The 24,885-nt window shown below is 36.6% G+C and overlaps 1 protein-coding gene across 5 annotated transcripts in view; it reads left to right on the forward strand.

The window, feature by feature from the left end:
• LOC124275650 (protocadherin-1-like) overlaps positions 1-24,885 on the forward strand; it is a 305,204-nt gene that overhangs the window by 226,400 nt on the left and 53,919 nt on the right. For all 5 annotated transcript variants that reach the window (XR_006898366.1, XM_046711375.1, XM_046711298.1 and 2 more), the window contains exon 2: positions 19,644-19,815. The gene's annotated coding sequence lies outside the window, so the exon portion shown is untranslated. The remainder of the gene's footprint in view (positions 1-19,643; positions 19,816-24,885) is intronic.

A 24,885-nucleotide genomic window follows, 5' to 3' on the forward strand; every position in this document is an offset into this window, starting at 1 on the left:
GTCCAGTATAATAAGATTCAAGTGTACAGAGAATACAGATTGTTTAAAAATGTTAAGTCCCGTTCAGTGTTCTACATCATTTAGGAAGAACAGAGCAAACAGAACGGAAATCAAACCAAACCATTCATGAAGACAAAGGTTTTCATTTCTTCACCTGTCTGGAGGGATGAACAAATGGCTGAAATATGTAGATTGCTTACTGTATAGATGCCATGTTGCTGCCACTTTGACAAATAGATCATTAGACACTGAAGATAGCTGTATTTAAACATTTTCCACTTGGACATACATTGACAGAGTCAAAGCAACAAGAATGGATAATATATGAGCCCTATTTTTCAGAACCAGATTGGTCATTTGTCAGTTCATTTATACCCAGGGCAGCGCTTATACCTTGGGAAGACGTTCCTGAAATGAGCTCCGACCGATGTCCGCTTTCAAAAAGACTTACTTAAGGATGATGAATGAGGGCCAGGAAGGTTATGATTAATACTGGTTTGATTCGCTGATAATTGATAACGAATTACCAAATCTATCAGTGTATAAGACCATAGCTTCATCAATAACACGTCCAGTGCGAATACGATGACAGATACTTTGTTCTCTTTCATTTGTCATTTCGTAGCAGAGCGGTCAGTGTGACGGCTTTGTTGTCGAGGACTGGACGGTGCAGGTCTTAACACTGACCAACTGGACTATTTGATGCCTGGGTGATCTTAATCTTGAATGCTTGAAATAGCTGATTAATTAGGTGTTGAATTGCAAAAGTGGCAAACTTTTGTATCCTTTTTAAATGGGAAAATAATTGTTGGGGTTTGTTTGTGTAGTTGAATTAGGTTTTATGTTTGGAGTGTTTAGATTTGACTTGCTGAGCATGAGGGAAGCACAGGCAGTTTGGGACTTTGAATTTGAATGCTTCACACATCATAGTGAATAGTGATGATTTATAGTCTGTATTGTAAGTTCTCAATGATTTTTAAGCAATACATGATATGTTGATAAAACAAGAATAATATTGTTTTTGCACACCAGTATTTCAATATAGTCTGTGAAACAAGTCAAGACTAATCCTTAGTCTCAGAAAATATATAATTTTGTTTGAAAGCAATGTCTCCCTTTAAATTGAAAAGGAAACTAAGTGAGTTGGGAGTGAACCCACATAAAATCTAGACTTGCTTCAGTTAGGTTATAGAATACAGTAATGACTAGGTAGAAGGTGAAATAAGTAGGTTCAGGAACCTGATGGTCTCAACCAACTCATAATCTCAATATTGGTTATTCTAAACCAATCTGGGCCTGAATAGATATGCTTAAGTGATAACTGATATTTGGAAGGATTTGGTATGGCATGCTCACGGTGTTAACTGGATTGATTATGTCATCTTTGTTTAAGGCCTTGTTCATGACATCAACCACTAGTTTGCCAAACCCAGATCCATTTCCTTAGCGATTTCTTCAATGAATTGAATACTTTTTCATGGGCAAAACAACATTCACTCATAATCTTGAATTACGGTTAAATTCAATGTTTTGGACTTGTTTAACACATGTCTCAGGCTGTTGACTTTTATTACTGAGATCGTGTTTATTCCTCCGTATTACCTTGGGATGTCAAGCAAATTGTGCGTATCAGTATTCCCTCCAGTTGGCGTCATGTCCCAGAGTGTGAAATATAGGCGCAGCCACTGACAATGACCTGTTCCGATCAGTTGAAAGTGGAAAAAGCTCCCATAATGCTCCTCAGAGATGATTCTTTGTCGAATATTTTGCAAAGTAATGATCTTCCAAGGCATGATTTGATTTCAATTGTGGCCTGCCTTATTGGGGGTTTGGCAATCATTGGAATGAAAGGGGAAATCACGAGAGGCTATTCTTGTTCCTAGTATCATAAAGTGTTTGATATAAATGACACTGACACTACGTTTGTGTTTACGGATGTCGTTTAGTTTCTCGTGGTCAATAACTTTGAATGAGAACTGACATACAATGTTTAGATGTTATTTTTTATTGATTGTATTTTTCTGAGAGGAAACTTGTTAACAATTTTTTTACAAATGTTGTCAGATTCAGATTTAGAATATAATACATGTATCTCTTGTTCTGATTTTCTGACATGCACATATGCACATGTGTAAGTGTGTGTGAATATGTGTGTTTTAATGAGAGAGAGTCCTAATTTCAAGAGAGAGCACATATATAAGAATACAATAAATGAATCTCATTCTTTGTTTCTGACATGAACATAAGGGACTGTGTGTGTGTGTGTGTGTGTGTGTTTAAAAGGTGTAGTTCCTCATTTTAACGACTTTGATGAAGACAACATGCAGTTTGCTTTTCATCTGATTAACCAAAATTTATTAGATTTTCTATTTTGAAACTTAAAAACAGATCTGATGAAACCTTACAGGCTCGTTCTTTGACAATCCATACACAATCATGTGTAAACCTTCAATGAAGGAATATCTCAGAGAAGTTTAACTCGAGGCTATTCAAGGCAACAATCAAAGTCCTGATTTCAAGATGGTCAATTTAAGAAAGCACATATATATCAAAAAAGAATTTGGGATCCAGAAAAAAATTCAATGTATTAAATACCATTCATCTTAAGAAATTTCTTCTGAATTCCATGTGTGAAAAGAGAGAATTTAAAGGTTTACTCAACAATTTTCATCTTTTGAAGTTGGTGATCAAATGATTGTATTCGAGTGATCTCAAATTGCGTAGAGTGACATTAGAACTGTGATGGTCTTCTGAGAGAGATAATCTCATATGTGGCTTCTAAACCGTTGGTGTACTGGAGTACTTCCATCCAGTAATTTGGGGAATTGAATTGAATGCCATTGAGTCCAAGATAGTATGGATGGACTTTTTCTGTGCTCTTGTGATTTGTTTGGAAAAAAAACTTGTCTATTTTTTTACAGCTTGATGTTGTGATCAATGTCAAGGGGAGTGAAATGTATTTGGTAGGAATCCATGTTTCTTTAAAGAAAGATAGATTATAGGCCTTCATGCTGGGAATTGTTGGCTCTGAACTGCTGTTCCCATCCAATAACATCAGTAGAAGACGAGGAACGATTGTGGTCAGGTAGCCTAGTAGTTAAAGTGTTTGCTGAAGTTCTGTGTTCCATCCCCATCGATTCTGTCTATCAGAGGTTAAATTACACAACAAATCTTACTCAGGTCTGGAAACATTTCTCAAGTTTAGATTCTTCATTTTACCAAGGATTAAGCATTGCCCTCAGCTTATTCGAATGCTATTTTCAATTTTGAAGGTATATATTTATATTTTGAAGATAATAAATGTTAATGCATTTTGAGAAGATAGGATAACTAAATGTTAACTCTGCATTTCTGCACAACGTTTTTCTGTTATCCAATAAGAGGATAACTAAATGTTACTCTGCATTTCTGCACAACGTTTTTCTGTTATCCAATAAGAGGATAACTAAATGTTACTCTGCATTTCTGCACAACATTTTTCTGTTATCCAATAAAAGGATAACTAAATGTTAATCTGCATTTCTGCACAACATTTTTCTGTTATCCAATAAAAGGATAACTAAATGTTACTCTGCATTTCTGCACAACGTTTTTCTGTTATACAATAAAAGGATAACTAAATGTTACTCTGCATTTCTGCACAATGTTTTTCTGTTATCCAATTTTACTGTAATGCTAAAACTGGTGAAGGTAAAAGATGAAAGGAGTTCTACATTATTTCAGGTAGGTCATGAAAAGTGTAAAATTCACAGAACATGATCTATAAATATGGTCACCCCAATAGCATTATGGTTACTGGGTGAAATAATGATGATTAAATATGTTTATTCATTTCATAATAAATGTTCAAATAATAAGATGTGGTCATTTTGAAGGGTTTCAGTTGTACTGAATACATTGTGTAGACATATACTCCCCAACATTTGATAAGTATTTTCAGATATGTCATTATATTCAAATATTCACTTGACATATTGTGAAAATCAGTTTTCTCTGTCATTCAAAACAATATCCCTTTCAAAGGTAGAACTGTATATTTCTATATAATGGCACTATATTCAACTTGGGTTTCATCTTGATTCCTGCTCTAACCTTTCACAGAGTAAAGGCATGATACTACAGTCATGTGTGTAGCCTTGCTCCAAGGCTGTACTGAATGCTAAGCCAATTAATGTGTAGTACTTCCATCCTATCTAGAGGCAAGTCTAGATAAGGGGACAGGACACCAGTCTGTTAGGGGGACAATGTGTGCTCTTTATTCATATTCTTTTAGAAATTTATTACCTATGAGACCTGTGCAAGTCTATCATCTGTGTCAAAAAGCTGTAAGACAAGAGGAAGAATATTTTCTAAGAGGAAGAAAGAAGACTCAACATAAGAGAAAAGAAACAAAAATGGATAATTTTCCTAAATGTCTGAAATAATGTCAAGCCTATAATATTTGATTGGTTGTTTTAAAAAATGTTAGTGTAAAATTCATCGCAGGTGACTGAATATTTGTAAAATTTCCACTTCCTTGATTGTAGTACTGTTCTTTTTGGATGAAAACAAAGAAGTTTCAGCATTGCAAGAGGCCAAAGGAAAATTAAAAATTGTGTCTGTACAAAAAAATATTGTAAATGCATTATTCACTTTTTATGAGCAGCTGTGATATAATCTTGTGGGGTCTTTTTCATTTTCCTTGTTCTAAAACAGAATCAACGATAATGAAATAGTTTTTGTCAAAGGTATTTTTTTCTTCTGAGTACTGTTGTGTTTTTGTCTTGGACCTGTAAATCAAACTTAAATTTTGATTGTAAAGCCAGTGTTATCTGTGAAAATATAACCAGGTATATTTCATATGTTTTTCTTTGTTCTGCTCAACAAGGAGAATAATTAGAGACTGAAAACGTTGTTTTCACCAGGATTTAGTTGACAATATATTCCTTTTCTTTATAGCTATCAATATCAATATGTAATTAAAAACATTTATGTTTTCCTCATTTTCATGTTCTTGTGTAGGAATATTTGGAAATACGGTTCTAAGTTTTTAACTAACATAGCCTCATTGGCTCTGTATTAGAGGAAATTCATTCTATAAAGAGGGCACAGTGTTTGATAGCATTTGTATGCCTAGACTAATCACAGGACCATCTTCAGAATTTATTTAAGGTCAAAGAATTATGCACTTCTGTGTGGATAATAGTATGTCTGCAATGTGATTTGAGCCACATGGCGGGTTTGGGACAGTTTGCTTGTCTCGGTTTAAAGTGTCTCTTTTACATATATCGATCATGATGGTTCTTCACTGAAGAGGCTGTTACCCTTGGTGACTGCAGACTGGTCAGATATATCATGATGCTGTTTTATTTTACAGTTTAACAAAAATATGGCAAGTGGCTATTTGTTTGAAAGAGAGTATTTTTCTCGTTCATTTAACATGTAATTTGCCCGATTTACAAGTGAAACCTTTCCATTTTGTTTGAAAATTTGCATTTTGTATTCAAAACATTTTTGGTAATGTCAATGTTATGGATATGTTCATGCCTTATAATGGTGAATATTGTTTAAATTGCTAATATTTGTGAAGTGCAAGGACTATGTATTATTAAGCATTGGGTGAAACGCTAATCTAACAGGGTGTTGCTTTTCAAACAGAACAGAGTGAAATTCTTCAACTGTAATCCATGCACCTGTAGATTATGAGAATACCATGACTGGTGACCATCTGGTTGTCAGAGGACACTATTTGTACAACACATTTGAACTTCAGTCGGTGGAGTCTCCTCCCAATCTGTCAAAAGTAAAATGATAGGCTGAAGCTAATTAATGGGGTTAAAGAAGCCTTACACAGCTCCATTGTGCTAACAATTAATTTTCTCCAGAAGCTTTTGGGACTGAGCTAATAGTTCATTCATCTTTGTCAGCGAGACTTTAGGAGTTTTTAGATCTTTCCACAGTTCTCTTCCTGATCTGGTAAGCTGTTGACTAATGATAGGATGATCTGTCAACATTGTTTAGGAATTCTATGCTACCATCAAAGCCCTGACCTGTTTGCCGAATTTCAGTTTCTGCCATGAAATTCTCACCTCAGGATCCTTTGTAGACAAGATTCAAAGACTATTTCTGAACAGTTCCAGGGACATTTGGTCTGTGAGCTATGTGTTGTACCTATGTTGGAGACATGGTGTTGTGAGAACATCATTCAAGTTTAACAATAAAGTCATACATTTTAAACACTTCTAACACAAGGACAATGGGAGTCAGCCTTTCTGTCTGCTTTCATTGATGGGATACAGCTAAAAGCTTGATTTTTTTACACAGCTTTCCATTTCTTGGAATTATTAACTGATAGACAGGGGAATATATACTTTAACATGATATATTGCTCTATATCAATCTTAATGTTTCATGTTCAAGGTAGGTCTGTGATAGGTACTGCCAGGTCTTAGACATAATGGACAAGATTAGATTACCAGATGTCTGGGAGAAGTAAAGTTGCAGGGAAAAATCCCGGATATTGTGTTGGGTATAGGATAGACACAGGCTACAGCTACATATTGTAGTTGTTATTCCCAATGGGAATTGTGTCTCAGACAAGATTCAAAGAAACTCTTCTCAGAAGAAATGATTGGTTGCTAACACTGTGTGGTTTGAACCCGTGAAGATTTGGTTTAGAATTCAGCAACCCATGCTTGTCGTAAGAAGCTACTAACAGGATCAGGTGGTCAGGCTCGCTGACTAGGATGACACATGTCATTATATCCAGATTGTGTATATCGATGCTCATGCTGTTGATCACTGGATTGTTTGATCCAGACTCGACTTGCAGAGTGAATCAGTGCTCATGTTTTCTTCACTACTTTGTCCCATAGAGTCTGTCATTTACACAGTGCCTTGGTACAGAGAGAATTTTGCTGATTTCAACATTTAGTCACTGACTTTTTGACTAAATTACCATTATGGTTTATCATCGCCATGTTAATTGGTTGGCCCAGGGGTGATGTGTCTCATCATACCGAGTTGTGGCAGTATCTCTTGGTAAACTCTCACATACTTATATCACTCTTGTATTGTCAGCACAATATCTGTGCTTATTTCACCAAAGTCTGAAACATCTTCAACCTTTGTCACTTAAGATTTTCCAACCACATCATAAACGTACATACTGATGATAATTGTATATGGTCTAGGTGGATCTAAACCCCAGTCACTCACTCCTTGTACAGATTAAAGCTTATAATGTTTTGTTGTATGTCAACGAAAATGTCGACGTCCATAAACCTCCCAGCCAGCTCATCAACCACTTTAATGATTTCCACCAAGACGAGGAATCATTTTCATTTCCACCCAGCCAACCCATTTCCAAAGAAGTTCGGTTCCAGCCAGGAATAGGAAGAGGAGAAAGATAACTGTTCACCTTGCATGCTGCAAATACTTAGCACATCATCAACTAGGTCTTGAGCCAATGAAACCCAGAGACCTCAACTGGTATCTTTGTGATGGAGGATGTCCAGGGATTGGAAGGGACATCAAAATAGATCTTGTTACTATGCCATGTTGAAGATGCGTGAAGTCTGTCTCACAGTCTCAGAACCACATTATTTTAATTCTGCCTTGCCCTTTCTGAACAAACCAAGTCTAGATTTGCCTCCAGTTCAGGTCCTGAGTCTTCTGTCTTACTGGGGCTCGAGGAGAGCAAGTTGAAAATATGTCGTATTTTTAGAGAAAGTGATACTTTTATCAGCCTCTCCCTGTTATTTTGGAATCTGTTTTGTGAGATAATTTATATCTTGGAATTGATGTTTTATATTGTGTTCTCTAACTACAGAGCACTGAGGTTATCATTATATATAATATTTAGGCATGAATAGAGGGCAATGTCTGTCTTGAGGAAAGTGCTAATAATGTCATGGTTTAATGCTTCGAAGTGCAGGTCTTTCAGGTTTAAGGAATTTATTTGATATTTTTTCCACCTTGATTCTTTCTAGTGTCATCAATGGTTATATACATGTAACTAAAAACCAAAAGGATCACCCATCACAGTGAGTGCGTACCCCTGAGTGATATAATTAAACTTGCATACATAGCCCTGTCCAGTTTCATGATGGATATAATGGAGAGGCTGTTGTTGTTGTAGGCAGGTGTTGGCTGACATCTTTTGTAATTTCCTATAAGTAGTTCATTCCGCTCTGAGGGACCATATGCTGTCAATGATCTTGTGCTGTCCATGGGTTGATATTGTTCTTTATACTGATCACTGGATTTTCTGGTTCAGACTTGATTGTTTGCCAATGGAGAATGGCAGTATCGTAGCTGGGTCTTGTATTAGCATTAAACAGTTACTTTTTGTGGAAATTGTGTGAGTAGCAGGTGCTAATGGACAAAAAAGTGGATTTTTGTTGTTGTAAACACATGTTGTCATCACTGGCTTTCAATGATCCTTTCATATAATTTTCAGCGCTATTTTGCCTTCACGCCCATTGAGGCGTTGGAATTTCCATGGCCTTTACTTCTGGTCCTTGACATTGCTGAACTGGAACATCGCCAGCTTCTGGTGCAGTGACTCAATCCCACAATGCAGTGTAACTTCCTTCGCCAGTACTGGGAATCAGATCTGTCATAGAAGAAAACGGTTTTGTCCAGGCAGCTCACAACAATCACCATAAAGAAGAGCATAAAAATATGGAGATCTACACGCCATGATTCATTCAAACACATTTCGTTACCAACTGTGACCAAATTCATAGTCATTTGTCTCATCCTAAATGACATCACGATCAACTGAGTACCATGCTTCTCTTTGTACGACCATTTGTGCGAACCTTTCATGCAGGGGTTACACTTCTTTATGAAATTTGTCTGTTTTATGCATTAGTTTTAGTAGTCTTTTGTGCTAACCATTCCAGCACCGGCCACAATTCTTTATGAAATTAGTCTGCTTTGTACATTAGTTATGGAGCCATTTGTGCCAGCCTTTCAAACAGAGGTGACAATTCTTTATGAAATTTGCTCCTTTGTGCTTTAGCCATGGTAGACATTCGTGTAGACAGCAATATAGGTTTGTAGACACTGTAGTAGATTAATATGTGTCAAACAGCAACATGAAGCACCCTGCTAGGAGAATATTTGGCCAGCGGTCATTGTTGATTAGGTTTGTCCGTGTTGCTGCCAATCCCGACCTTCCAATTATATCAAGAGCCAGAATGTTAAATGCTGCACATCTCAGATGCTTGTGATGGCCATTTTCAGAATATGCTGCAGGCCAAATATTATTTGTGAAATTTCTGGTTTGGTCGGAAGTGTGAATTTTATGATAGTCAATGTCTTTGCTGCCTGAATTTAAATTGTTTTGAAACTAAAATTCATTATTGCAGTGTGTTGTTTCATGTTGCTTTCATCATGTTACTTTTTTATCTTTCTGGTCTCACGTTTTCCAGTTTCAAGTTGAAATCGATTTAAGAATTTTCACTAGAATTTTAAACAAATAGATTCAAATACAGTTTGACACAGACTGTCATTCCTTTAATGACAGAAATATGAAAATGCACGATTTATTGCAAATGAATCCAAGAAAATCCATTGTACTAATTGGATTTGGGTGATAAATTATGCATACAAATATGGTGATATTTCATGGACATGCTTAGGGTGACCATTCCTAGTCGTAAACGAGAGCTCTTCTTGATGCGGAGTTTCTTTGAAAATGGCCATACCTGCATTTTCTGTGTGATCAAGAGAGCATCGTAACGACCTTCAATAGCTCCCCTGGGCCTGATGAATCAAATCGGGCAAAAAACAAGTTGCATCCTCGGGGCCTAAAACTGTTTATCAACTTTGACAAATACAGATAAGCTAGAAGGCGTGCCACGGCTGGGTTTAACTAATCTTAATCTCCTGGTGCCCTGGTACGACCTCATTAACCCAACTGTACCTCTGGGTGATTCGCTCAGGTGTGACAGGTTTGTTCACTGGACCTTTGCTTTGGCATGATATATGAACACATTGTGTTTGAAAAACAAAATCCGGTTGGATTTTCTTAAGGCTAATTGGTCAAGCAAGCATCTACCAGTTACTTTGTATGATTTTCATGCAGCTTAAATTATATACCCTCTTAAGGTTTTGTGACTTAAAATCCCACCCCCTGTTTGATATTCTCAGTATTCTGTTTGTGACTTTATCCAGGAAGCATAGAACCCAGGTTTGAATTTGTGGTATCTATGAATGATGTCCCTTAAACAGCTACACAGTGTTGGTAATTCAAGATCACCTTGCCAAGGGCCACTAAGTGAATTCAAGGTTAGAGTTGGTTTCCAGCAACGTATGTTTGCTGTAAGAGGTGACATAATGGATCTGGTGGTCAAGCCCATCGACGTGGCTGATAGTGTGATGGATGGACAGGATGTATATTTTACTTGTAGTATCAATCACTGGATTGTTCGGTCCAGGCTCTGTTATTTACAGGCTGGAATCATATGGATGAAATATTGATGAATCAAACATACACATACACACATACTGTAAGAAAACATGAAGATGCATACGCTTGCATTACACTATTGAGTAATCTACCATCTCCTTCCTCGACAGACAACAATGTCTGGGAACAGCTGATTGTTGGATTTAAGCCTACTTTACCCTGTTTACGCCTACAGATGGTACACACCTAAGAATAAGTGAACATGGTTTTATGTCACTTTTACCAATATTCCACCAACATCATGATGGGACACCAGAAATGGTCTTCACACATTTTATCCATATGGGGAATCAAACCCAGGCCTTTGCTGTGATGAGCTGAATGCTTTAACCACTAGGCTACCCCACTGCCCCTTACATATATGACCAGTGTTACATTGGGACTTCTCGTAAATTAATCTGACATGCCCTGAATGAAATACTGTTCAAAGCAGCATAAAACCGAAGTCACTCACTAACACATCCACCATTGCCATCTCACCAATACTCAGCTAAGCCCTGGGCTTATTCCAGAAGAAGATAATTTCAGATAATAAACAAATGACAAAGGTCAAAGAAAGGCCAGAACTGTCAGTACCCACCAGGTACACTTGAGATGGATACAACAACTCGGCAATTACGATGTTTATTGTAACCCCCAGCTCGAAATAAAAGAGTATTTTCCTTAATACATATTGTAAGTGACAAAATGTTTATGAAATCCCAGAAATTTGCCAAACTTAAATTTACTCTCCCTTCTTGTACATCCAATAAAACTTTGGCTCATTGTAATGTTAAATTTAATTATAAATGCTTTCATCCTTTTGATGAATTCTATGTTTGAAAACATAATCTACAAGACGAGTATGCTTTTGACAAGTACAACCCGGCCCAGCAGCTAGATCAAAGTGTAGTTTTCAGATAATCACAAGGAATGTTATGTCACCACCTATAAATTTTTCAGATCGCGGCTAAAAAATCCTTTGTGTGCCTCGTAACATAATTGCTGTGCAGAGTCAATCTGGAAATCACTCAGTCAGAACACTTCTTAAGTCACTTCTCCATCAAGTGAAATTACACCCTTGTGGTCCTCAGTCAGAGAGTACGTGAAATAGATTATCTGTAAATGTTGTCATTTGAATGTCGTCGGATTTATGAATTTTAGTTGATGTTCCCTCATGCGAGTGAGTGAGTCATTCAATATTCATTGAGCCAAAATATCAGTGCATTCTGATGATGTATCATTATTGGAAAATTCTCAGATAGGACAGAAGATGTAAATCTTTGGAACGTTTCCAATAAGAATTTACTCGTTTAATTAAATTTTCCAATGTTTCAAAATCTGAGGTAGGGGTTTTCTAGAAAATAAAAGAATATCCTGTTTCAAATACGTTTATCAAGTTACCTCGAGTTCAAAGAGGTTGTGCATTCATTAATTGGTTTACAGTTTCAATGGGAATAATGGTGTAATGGTAGAAATATTGTAGTTTTCTGTTATTCCCTTGTATAGTATCACTGATTAATGAGCATAGGTACAAATCAGTAATGCCTTTCTTCCCTGTACTGTTATTACTGATTCCTGGTGATATCATTTTTAGCTTAATAGTAGTTATTTTACACCTTATTTGATGATCATGATGATGATGACGATGAAGATGATGATGATGAGTGAGTGTTTTTACGCCAATTTTAACAATATGACAGCAGGGGACACCAGAAATGGGCTTCACAAACTGTACCCATGTTAATAGAACCTGGATCTTCAGTCTAACAAGCAAACACTTCAACCACTAGACTACCCCTGATAATAATAATGATTGTGAATATATAAATATATTGATAAAATGGACAAAGCAAGCTAGAAAGTGTCAAATCTGGAATCCTGAAGTTTCTCCCTCAGTTTGAATCCAATTATTGCAGCTTGGTCTGAAACCTACAAATATTTAACTTTATGGTTTATTGGATTTGTAGTGGGAGAGGAAATTCATGACTTAAATGGATAATGTCCCCCTTCTTCAGATTGGGTGAGAAGCAATGAGATTGTTATGTGGAGCGCGCAGATTTTACAAGTTTATGTTCAAGCAGTGCATATCCTATTTGTGAAAGGTGATTAAAATAAAATCATCCGTTTCTCTCAATTAAGAAAACCCATTATTGTTGCAGAGATTTCATTGGGGTTTGGGATTTAATCCTTCATTTAATTTGAACATGAAAACTCAACCTAAATGAAAGTTTGGTTTTGTAAATTGATAAGATAAAAAAATCCAACCTGTAATATTCTTGTGCTTGTTACGTTTTACACCAGACATTTTGATCCATTTTATTGAAAATGTTTCTCTCTTGTCTCTCGAACCCTCAAAAATGAGGGCTTCAATTTAATGCATTGTCTATTTCATGCATGACAGGACCTGATTGAAATATGCATGTATGATAATGAGACTATAGTGTGATTAATCACCGGCTGTTGTTTCAATCAGGAAGGGAAAGGATAATGAAGGACTAATTGACAATTGTCTTATTAGATTTGAATGAAATTGACAAGCACTGTATAATGAAGACGATACCCCTCAAGGAAGGATTTGAAATTACAAAGGAAATAACTATCATTGTCATTGACAATATCATTAGTTTGGTGACTTTATCAATTTCTTTGGATAACAAAAATCTGATTTGAGGGACCTCAATGATTTGGTATTTTAAAAGCTGGGACTAAGACTGTTCCAAAGAGCTAAAGGATTAATCATGGTGCTATACAACTCTCGGTTAAAGACAGGAATTATGGCAACCATATTTCAAGATCCTGGACTGCTGCTGAGTGTGAAGTTGAACAACAAAAAGACAAACAAAATGACTGAGTGTTTCTAAGAGCGTTCCAAGATTCAAAAGGATCGATCATTGTGTTGTGCAACTCTCTCTGTTGAAGAAAAGAGTTATGGCAAAGGAATATTGCTGAGTGCTCTCACTGAACATACCAATTCAATGATATGTGAGGGGGCTTGTGGCCCAGTGGTTTAGGAAACCATGGCTGTTCCTGCCAGAACATGCCAGTGCTGGGTTTGAATCCTTGGTTGTAATGCTTGTCATTCTGTACTGTACCATACACCAAAACGGTTGATGTTGTTGCATTATCTTTTTCCTAAATTCTTCTTCATCTTCATCATCATCATCATCATCATCATCATCATCATCATCATCATCATCATCATCATCATCATCATCTTCATCATCATCTTCATCTTCTTCATCATCATCATCATCATCATCACCATTGTTTTCAAGGCCAAATGACCCATTATTCATACAAATATATACAGAAAGACATGCATATGCATGTTACAATTGATGTAGATGGATCTTAAAGATATTATATAAGTAGTTTCCTAATATAAACAAAGTATTTTTATCATTTGAATTAAGTGAATGTTTAAAGTTATCCGGATGTTTGTTACATTGTAAAGAGACAGTTAATTCCATACGAAGACTATTATATAATGGACATTGATGAAATATATGTTTTTTCTTATATTCATATGTGATACAGCCAAAGTATCACTCCTTATTCTCACACACCAGTTTTCTATGGACATTAAAGAAACCATAACCTGCTAAATTGATTCTTATGCAACAATATACAATGTACATCTATCATGCCCTTTGAGAACCTTTTTGGCTCAATTAAATTTCAAAGAATATTTAGCAATTTAGAAACCCATAAAATCTGTTCATTTCATGAAAAATAACCAAATTCAACATTTAAAATGGAAAATGTTCTTTGTACCTGACACTCTTATGGTGGAATTACCAGGAAAAATGTTTTAAATGTATAAAGACATTTTATGTGATTATTTCTGATTATCACACTGCGTATATCAAATCATCGCAAATAGTTTCCTGGTCCTGGTTTAATTCGTTCTGTGTTGTAAATTGTGCTTTATCATAGTTCCACATCACAGACTTGAAGTTCAAACTTGTTGGATAGGTATTAAGTTTGACGATGATTGTAGACATGTCTGTTGTAAATTGCTAGTTTTGTGGTTGGTATGTAATAAACGTAAGTAAAGTGGAACAGTAATGTGCCATTAACAGAACGCAGTGAACCTCTTTCTCCGGTCTGCTGGTTCGATGACAATACAACCAAGTATGTGGCTCCTGGTGATGGCACACCTGGTACTAACGATGTAGGTTAGCCAGGTGAGAATAGTTTAATCAGTAAAACGCATGCCTGGGGCGGAACAGGTTCAAAGTTCAGTGATTCAGCTGCTGTTTCAGGGATGAAGTTATTGTATATGATAAATTTGATCATTCATGTTGAAAGATTAGGTATTGGAATGTTTGAGGATGACGTAAGGGGATTGTTTGTGTGACACAATAGGTTTGGTATGGTTTGTTGACTGCGAATATAAGTGACACATACCATGATATACGTAATGTGTATGATAATATGCATCTGATATACTGATATATTGTACAGTATTGTATTGTAGAGGTTTTATTGTACAGTATTGTATTGTAGAAGTTTTAAGCCAACTACTTCTCCAGAAGCATACAAATAGTTGATTGATTGTTAATGAAATAAGACTATTAAAGTCTAATTTCATATAGTACAAAATGGAGCAAAGCAAAAATAACTGCATGCATGGCATAACCTTAGAAGTGCAGTTTTTAGGCACACAATTGCCTTGCCTTTGCATGTGTTTGTGGTGAGGACTGCCAGTGGGACACCTTTTGTGAACACCCAGTGTTAATTCTATTTGATAGTGATTAATAAACATGACAGTCAAAATCGTACAATGAATATGAAAATGGAAATGGGTTACTTACTTATAACTAGTAAGTGATTGTATTATTTGTTAAGAAATGTATATTATAGAACCATTATAAAATATTGTTTAAGTGAGTGAGTATGGTTTAACCCATTTTCAGCAATATTCCAGCAATATCATGGTGGGGGACACCAGAAATGGGCTTCACACATTGTACCCATGTGGGGAATTGAACCTGTGATGAGCGAATGCGGATTATAACCACCCCCATTATCTCAGACATATTCCAGCTTCTGTAGATCCTTATCTTGATTAGGGCGGTGGGGTAGCCTAGTGGTTAAAGCATTGGCTCGTCACGCTCGAAGACCCGGGTTCCAATCCCCACATGGGTACAATGTGTGAAGCCTATTTCTGGTGCCCCCCCGTGATGTTGCTGGAATATTGCTAAAAGCGGCGTAAAACCAAACTCAGTCAGTCAGCCTTATCTTGATTATGGTGGAAGTATGAGGAGTGTACTTTTCATTGTTTGATATTCTGATGGCTTTAAGATGTAGTGTCAGTTATTTGTCCTTTGGACACTTTTTCAGCTCAAAACTCTCCACAGCTCATCAAGTAAATGTAAAACAAACAGTCTTTGTAAAATCAAAGCCTCTCGATGACACTGACTGAAGACAGGATGACTAAAAATATACAAACTCTCTTGATTTGATTATGTACAGAAATATCTTAATGTTCTGTATACTTAGGGCTGATCCAGAGGGATACCAGATGGGGTCCAGTAATAGAGCAGCTCTTATATTATACATCATACCATCCATAAGCTTAAGAGAGATTATGCTGAAGTTTATGTAAGATCCAGATAAGAAGCTAGTACAAGGTTGACCCACTGAGATACATCTCCGTTGTTGATTAAAGTAATTGCCTAGTTGAAGAGAAAGATATGTTATCAGAAGAGAGATATGGGCGTCTGTGGTGATATATTTGATATCCATTCATATGCCACAGCAGGAGACTTAAATTTAGGATTATGCTGGACCTGTATTTCAAGTTGTATTGAATCTAGATCAATCAAATTTTCTGGTGTACGTTTTGGAGGTTCTAATTATGAAATGTTGTGTTTTAATCGGATGTAGGAATCTCATGCAGGATAGATCAGAGGGGCAGGAGATGATTCTAGCTGCGGATATTGATCCCAACTTTGATGTAACGGAAAACAAACTGTACTTGTTTGCTCGTGTAATGACTCGAGTGTTGTAATTTGGTGCCTGTGAGTACTGGCAAGCTCCAGTTTAATGTCTGTTATTTGTGTTTGTGAGGATAAAAGTTGCAAGCTGTGAAAGAACTGTTGATAGTTGACAAGTTTGATTTTACATAAAGCTAAAGGGAATGGGTATAGCACAGCGGTTAAGGTGTTTTTTTGCCCCAGTTTGAGGCCTGATTTTTCACATCATTTGAGTTGTTAACAGTTAACTAATGTGTATCAGAACATTTCTTTGGCTTGTTTTGCTGTCAAACATAAACATACTTTTTAAGGGTAACTGATAAAAGAAAATGTTTCAATGGATATTTTCAAATTTAACATGAATCTGACATCATTTTTTGTTTTGCTGATTGCCTTTCAAAGATATGCTGACATAATTTGTAGAACAAGAATGGAGTTTGGCTTGTAGGGATCATTTTGAAAGGGTTCCATATACCATAGTACCTTTATGACAGGTGTGTGGATGTGGGGGTGGGAGGGGGGGGTTGGGCTGGTTTTGTTGTTTGTTTGTTGTTTGTGTGGGGTTTTTGGGGTGGATGGGGCAGATAACAAAATGTTAGTATGAAGTTGTTGATCACTTAATAAAAACTCACAAGAATGGGTGTGAGACTAACACACTTAGGATTATAACCCAGTCATATTGGGAATTTGAACCAACAAACAGAAGATCCTGGCATTGCAATGGGACATAACTCTACCATCAGTGCCTCCTACCATTATTTTATCATTCTTCATTATGCTTCTATCTATAGTTACTACTATCTAAGCAATATGGCCAAATGTGTTGACACTAAACAGGTTTTAGCAGATCTTCTCAACTGGAGATTCATTCAAGATGCATGGAAACTAACCAGGGGTCACATCACAGAGGTTGTCTTGAGGTCATAGAGGCTAGGATGAGGTCATGCTGCTTGGCATGGTACCAAACATTAGCCACACGACAGACACAGATATGTATTAATGATGTCAATGTTTGATATTGTGTGTGATCATCTGTGACCCATTATGGCGATAAAGAGGTAGTACCCCTGTGTGACATAAGCTGCTCCTCCTGGTTAATGGTGATCATCTATAATTCACTGTCTTCACTCACTTGCTCTAAAAAGTCAGTTGTACAGATAAATATGTACAGCAATCACTCAACCAGATCTTGTTTTATTGTCATGACAGAGAGGTGGATAAACTCCACTTTGAACAGTACATCAGTAGAGCTTACTCTTACTCTTTTCATGGACACCTGGTGTCTTCACAAATTGTCAGGGGCAGTGGGGTAGCCCAGTGGTTAAAGCGTTCACTCGTTACACCGAAGTCCCAGATTCAATTCCCCACATGGGTACAGAGTGTGAAGCCCATTTCTGGTGTCCCCTGCCGTGATATTGCTGGAATATAGCTAAACGCAACATAAAACTAAACTCACTCACTCACTAATTTTCAGTGATCAGTTCTTAAAATTTACACCTTTTGCCTTTCTGGCAATCTGGAATCTTTAGTCGAGACTGGTTATTCTCTCTTGACATTTTCTATTTCACTACATGTGTAAGGAAGGTAGTGTTGCTGTGAAAGAAGTTGACCATTTTGTTGGAACTCAAGAGTATTGTATTGTGCTGACACTAAGAATTATGATGGTTAAATTGATGATTTGAAACCTGCAAAGTAAATCTGTATCCCTTCCCTTTTGGACAGATGTGTCAGTAACAGGAAACGGTTGGCTCACCAAGGCCTTTTCTTGGGAACACAGTTGACATGCCTTTGAAAGTGTTTGCGATGCTTGTCAATGGTTAGGCATTATGTTATCAGCTATTTACAAAAATAATCATATTTATACAAATAGATTCTGTGTTTAGCAGAGATTCTCTCAAAATGTTTTTGGATTTATTTGCTTCTGAGCCATTTTTTCCTTTTTGTTTGCATCCTTTGGGGACTGCAGGAGGATTTCTTCCGAGCACTCAATGCCTTTTATAAGGATTATCAGAATGCTCACACTATCAACCACTAGTTTGATCCATATAAGAATAAGACTGATATGGCGATGCTGGTATTCCTGTCACAAGCTCATACTGTATATATCAAATTTTCTTATTCATTTGCAGAGTCCTTTGCCATAAAACCACTCAGTGGTCTAGTGGATAGGGCTTCTGCCTGGAAAGTGCAAGGTGATGGGTTTGAACCCCAGCCTAATCATACCAAAATGTGTACACTAACAACTAGTCTCTGAAATGAACATATTTTACAGAAAAAAAGCTCATAATAAAAAAGATATAATATAATGAAAATGAGCCCTGAGACTTTCTTCATTCCCTGAAGCTGCGGAAATCTAGACTTGCCACATTTTCTTGACTTGCATGGGCTTTCTTGGATATATTTGCTCCAGGGTCTGTATGACAGACTACAAAATGTGTTACCTATTTGTTCCTTTCCTTGGATAGAGCAAGTACTGTTCTGTTCTTTGTCAATATAATATCACAGTTGGATACCTCTGTTAACTTGCGTTATGGAGGATAGAGCAATAAAACCTGCATGAGACAAGACTGGAAGAAAAACGCCCCTCGAACCTGATTGAAGTTGAACATTTTAACTTGTCAAAACTTTCGTCATACAAATGCAAATTTTAGTATCATTTAAACTTTGGATTACAGAAATGTAGGTTATGTCTCAGTTGAGTTTGCTTGTAAATCTGCTTGCCTTCCTTGGTCAAATTGAACCATTTGAGGTTACAATTTCATTTTTCTGAATAAATTTGAGAAGGAAGGAAAGGAATGTCTTATATGTTTTACTTGTTAGACAGAACTGATTTCATTTGCTGATATCAAAACTAAAACAGATGCTAATTCTGTTATAGATTTTTTTGTGTGTTTATAGAATTTAAAAAAATTCAAAGTTGGCAACATGGCCCAGGCCATGCATAGATAAGCTGAACTTTGGAGATTGGGGTTTCGATAAATGGTCTCAAAGGGAATAATAGAGACTAATTTATCAGGAGATCTTCAACTCAAATCTGAGTGGAAGTCTTTTGAAAAATCGTTGATCAGATAAACAGCTTGTGAGGACGGAATGCAATTTAGTCCATCCAAAAATGTTTGCTATTTTCTTTGAAGGAGAAAGTGTTACAGGAGAAACTTTTCCTTCTTATATATTATTAACCAATCATCAATAATTATGACGTTCTTTGTGTTTGTTTTCAGCCAATCGCTGAAGATATACTGGGCCTACTATTTGTGCAGCATATGCAGCGTGTGCCCTGACTCGACAGTGTAACAGACTGGCATTTTCTCAAAATGGCCGCTCAACCATTACCACGGATATGATTGGCCAGATTCATACAGCATTTGAATCTCTCTTCCAATGAGAAATCAGGTATGTGTACTTATTTTTCAAGCAAATGTACTTAAAGGGCATTTATTAGCAAGGGTGTTATTTTGATATTTTATAATGTGTAAATCAATTTCAGGGTTATTTGTATGTGATTGTCAATTGTCAGAGATCGAAGCTTCTAAATAGGTTTGGTATCTAAGTGGTTATTAAGTTTGAGTTCAGTGAATACACTTTTTCTATGTGCTGTCTTGATTAATAAACTAATGGTCAATCTTCCATTCTATCATTCCTTACAGAAAGCAATCATTCTGGTATTTATTAGTCAGAGATAGAATTTTTACTTGCAAACAATATCAGCGATGGGCTGGCTCTCATTACCACATTTGAACCTCAAACAGCCAGAAATAAATGTGACATCTTCAACACCTTGCGCAAGAATGCCCACCATCATTCTTGACCAACACGTGCCCCACCCATATACCCAGACCAATATGTTCCCTCTCCACCTGACTCCACCCAAATGAACTCCACCCCACACAAACCCACCCGAAACCACCCCACCTATCACCACCCCACCCCACACCACCCCACAACACCCCATTCTATTTGAAACATGATAACCAACAACAAGTCAATGGTTTAACTTTCATGAAGAAGTCAGTCCACTCCTTTGACACTGGCTTGCCCTGTCATTACACCCACACCGACATCAACACATGCCCTGTCTCCACCCTCCCAACCCACCCTCCTTTCCAAACAATGATCGTCAACCAACTACCTTATCAATGGTTTAACTGTCTTGAAGTAAATCCACTCCTATAACACTGAGCAGTTCATATCAGTACTGGCTTTCCTATAAAATATACCCACACATCCCCCACACTACCCTCCCCCCACACCACCCACCTTATCCCCACACCCACCCCACCCATACCTGTCCCCTTCTCCACTGTCACCTTGGTCATCAACACAAGCCTATACAACACTCTATCCCCGCTATCAAAGTAAACAATTTAATGCATTTTAGAAAATAAATATTTGTAAATACTTTCAGAAAATGAATTAAATTCGCACATGCAAATACTTATATGAAAGGAAACAGAAAAATATGTGTAAATAATCACATGAAATAGATTTCCTAAACATCCTCAATATGCCTATGAAATATTAAATAACCAGCACCTGATTCCATACCTCAGAAGTTTGAAGTTTACTTAAAATTCAGATGACTAAATATTGATAAACATTATGTTGAGTGACTGATGCCAAGAATGAGCATCCTGGGGAACATCTGGTTTCAGATGGTGGTTACTCCTTATAGGTTATCTTACACCCACTGTAGTATTTTTATACACTACCTTTCATGTTCTTCCCATATTCCATTTCAGTCCAGGCGAAAGCATTGAAAGATGTAATACAATCAGGGTATCAGTGTTCCGTGTTCTTGATCTGTCACAAAGTAATTCATCCATTATGCAAAATAGTCTAAAGGTTTCGCATATAACATTTCCCAGCATTGTTAAGTCGCCTGCCGATTGACAATACCTGACCACTGTATATCAATATTTATTTACACTTTGTTCTTTCTGTCTTCTCATTCAAATAATTGCTTTTCAAGAATGGTTTTCAACGAAAGTGTGCAGAAAAGGGATTTTTATAGCCCAAACTTTAATGCAAGAAGACCTTTAAAAAACGACTTTAGATTATATCAATTCAGCAAGTTTAAGTTTAAATGGTTGCATTTGGTTAGAAATGGCTTCTAAAGAATCAGCTCAAGACACAGAAGGCCATTGTTGTATTTCGTGGCAGATCTTCAAGTAATCAAATTAAATGAAAGTGTTCACAATGATGTCGTAATTTCTTAGAAGGCAATCCTATAAATATTTTCAGAATGTTTTTATTTGTTCTTGTAGTGTCTTTGGGGTCTAGATATCATGAAACTGGATTGCTATTGATTCTGAAATCGTTGGTTCTTTTAAATTGGCGTGTATCATTTGGTCGAAAATGCTCACTTATCAAAGTTTAATAAGATTGATGTTCCCGATTGCTTAAGGTTATCTGAGATATAGATGTTTTTGCCACCAAATACAAGATAACGTGTGATCTGGAAATAGTTCCAGAGTGTTCTGAGATTTGTAAATGGCATTGAGATTAAGATATCGGCTTATCTTATGTCTATACTTTATACTTTGTCTGTTTTGTTGATACTCAAGGAGAGCTTCTTACCATTACATAAGTGTAAGATTTCACTTGTTTCATTAAATGTTAATTCCTGATATTCCTTGACAGATAACAGTGATTGCTGCTTCGGATAAGTTTACAATATTTTGTAGTTAAACTCTTGACAGTTATCAAAACTTCCACGATATTTATGATATTTTTACTAAGAATTTGAATTCGCATTATTTAAGGATGATTAAATAATTCCAAGATGCTTGAAGTGATAGAGATGTGTGTCACTACAACAGAGGAACCCATTAGCGGATGTTCATGTTGAGGGCTGGTGATTAGGAAAGCATTTTCGGTACCATGTTGATGTACGAGGTTAATCGTGTCTCACTGTTGTTGACTAGTCTAATGAGATCTGCACCTGATCACTAATTGACCTACGTAATTATCAGGTAATTTGTCACGAGATGCAAGAGTGTCTTCTGCCTCTGAAGACTTGATACGGTGATGAGGAGTCTGAACCATCTCATCATCGAGAGAAACTTGTCTGCTTTCAGCATAATTTGAGAGACTCGTGTATATTTCAAATCCATCATACCAATTTTAATTCAGACACAGGCCATTTCTTGTCTTCACGAGCTCCCCCAGAGGTTAAAATTTTGGAACCTTTGAGAGGTCACGTTTTCATTGGATTGTTATCGGTCATAATTGCCTTATGGGAAAAAATCTTCAGTTATCGTAGTATAAATGACATAGCCTTTGATATGGGTGTGCAGTTTGGGATGAATTCATACACCATACATGTTCGCCCCTGATCATATTTCTTTCATTGATTTTTATTAATGGATGTGGACAGAGAGTGGATTCCTGAGGTAAAATGTCCGTCTTTGTGCGTCTAACAGACGGCAACACCTCTCCACCATGTGTTATTTGCTGAACTAACAAATATGTGAAAAATAATACGGGTGGTTCTCTATTCATCTCATCTAGTCAGGACAACGGAGGCCATTGCCATTTGTCCACTCATGTTCAAGTATTTGTCCACTTTTAGTAACTATTGCACTTGATAAATACTACCGGACATCTTTTGTGAACAGTTTCTTTCACATGACACCCACGGCTCTGGAAAGAAACAAATATGGTTAAACTGCCAACAGAAAAATTCTTTTGTTGCATTTAAACTTCCACCATGTAAGCATATATGCTCAAAGGGGTCTTGAAAGCGGACTACAGGTCTTTCAAACGAAGCTGATGTAGGTGGACTAAATTAAGAGTGAATGGTCATACACACGAAAACATACGTTGTCTTCTGTAGAAACTGTTTGTGGTGTGGACAAGATGGTAGTTTGGGTACTGTAAGTGTTTAGGAACAAACGCGGATGACTATTTCAGCTGCTGTTATATTTGTATCTCATTATGTTTCAGTTTGGACAGGAACATGTTGTATTCGATTGATTGTTCCTGTCCAGCTTTGTTGAAGTACAGTCAAACATTATTGTGTCATAGAGGGAACTATGTAAACACTACTTTGAAGTAAATGTACTTCAAATTATATGTGGTTTGACACAGCCACACAATGATAATTGAATAAGGAATTGGCAGGGACCAAGCTTTTACTCCAATAAGTTCAGCACATCAAAGTTTGACACAAACCCAAAATGATGCTTAATTAAGGAATTGTCAGGGAGCAAGCTTTTACTTCAAAACAAATTTGACTCATCAAAGTTTGACACAGGGATGTTTGACTGTGGTATAAGCATTTTATCCCATGGTGAAACATCAACCAGTTGTTAAGTGCTTTTTTTATCATTTTGGCCTTCAAGTGTGTGTATTCCCTTATGAATTCTTTCCCTATTTGTCTTAATTTGGATTGAACAAACAGTCCTCTGTGGTAGTAATTGTGAGACACATTGTCGGTTTAATGTTCATGATTGCATGACAATATTTCACAATAACATTGAGTTATGCTGATGATTTCGTTTCAAGAAAAGTTCGTATGTTTGAATAATTAAACAAATCGACTCAATAATTGAATTACGAGGTGTCTTAATATGGCTGACAATTTGATGGATATTGAGATAGAATGTCAGAAGCATTTGGTGGTACTGAGAACAGTCATCAGGTTTGGGTAGTATTGGAAAAGATGCAAACTTAATTATCAGAAAACTTGGATCATATCCTAAGTTTATTGCATTAGATCGTCTTTCATCACATCTGGATCCTCTGCAACAGAAACACATTGAGTGGAATATGTTGGAATTGTGAATTAGAAACACTTTGAAAATGGTCTGTGGAGAAATGGTAAATGTTTGGATGTTTTAACAGACAGTTAATGTGTGTCCAGATGATATTTTTTATCGATTAAATCACTGGTGTTGTCATGTGATTTTATGTTGATATTTTATATTTTTTTATTTTCACACAGTCTTTGGAAATTGAGTAACAAATGATTGTTTTGATATTGAAATGATATAAAGCAAATGGAGCTACTGATTTTAACTTGTAGATTTAGCATGAAACTGACAACCATGCTAAATATCATGCTGATATTGTTAAGAGCAATGGACAGTATTTAGTGTTGATATTTAAATGGTTGAATGAGTGAGTAAGTTGGCATTTAAACCGTTTTTAGCAATATTCCAGCAATATCACAACAGGGGACACCAGAAATGGGCTTCAAACTTTGTACCCATGTTGGGAATCGAACCTGAACACTTGATGCCATGAGCAAATGCTTCAACCACTAGGCCACCCCATGGCCATAGATGGTTGAACACAAGCAATAGAAGTGAAGTTGATAGAGCAACTTCCTGGAGTTTAACCTCAGCTTTCTGAATTTGGGGATTATGCATTACAGTTGGGTGGTGTAGGAAAAAAATGTTCAGAGTCTGTGAGACACAGATCCATTGACCAGGATAATGAAACACTTTCATCAGGTTACTC

The sequence above is a fragment of the Haliotis rubra genome, unplaced genomic scaffold, assembly GCF_003918875.1.
Source record: "Haliotis rubra isolate DU_JTF1 unplaced genomic scaffold, ASM391887v1 Scf1, whole genome shotgun sequence".
Classification (NCBI taxonomy): Eukaryota; Metazoa; Mollusca; class Gastropoda; order Lepetellida; family Haliotidae; genus Haliotis; species Haliotis rubra.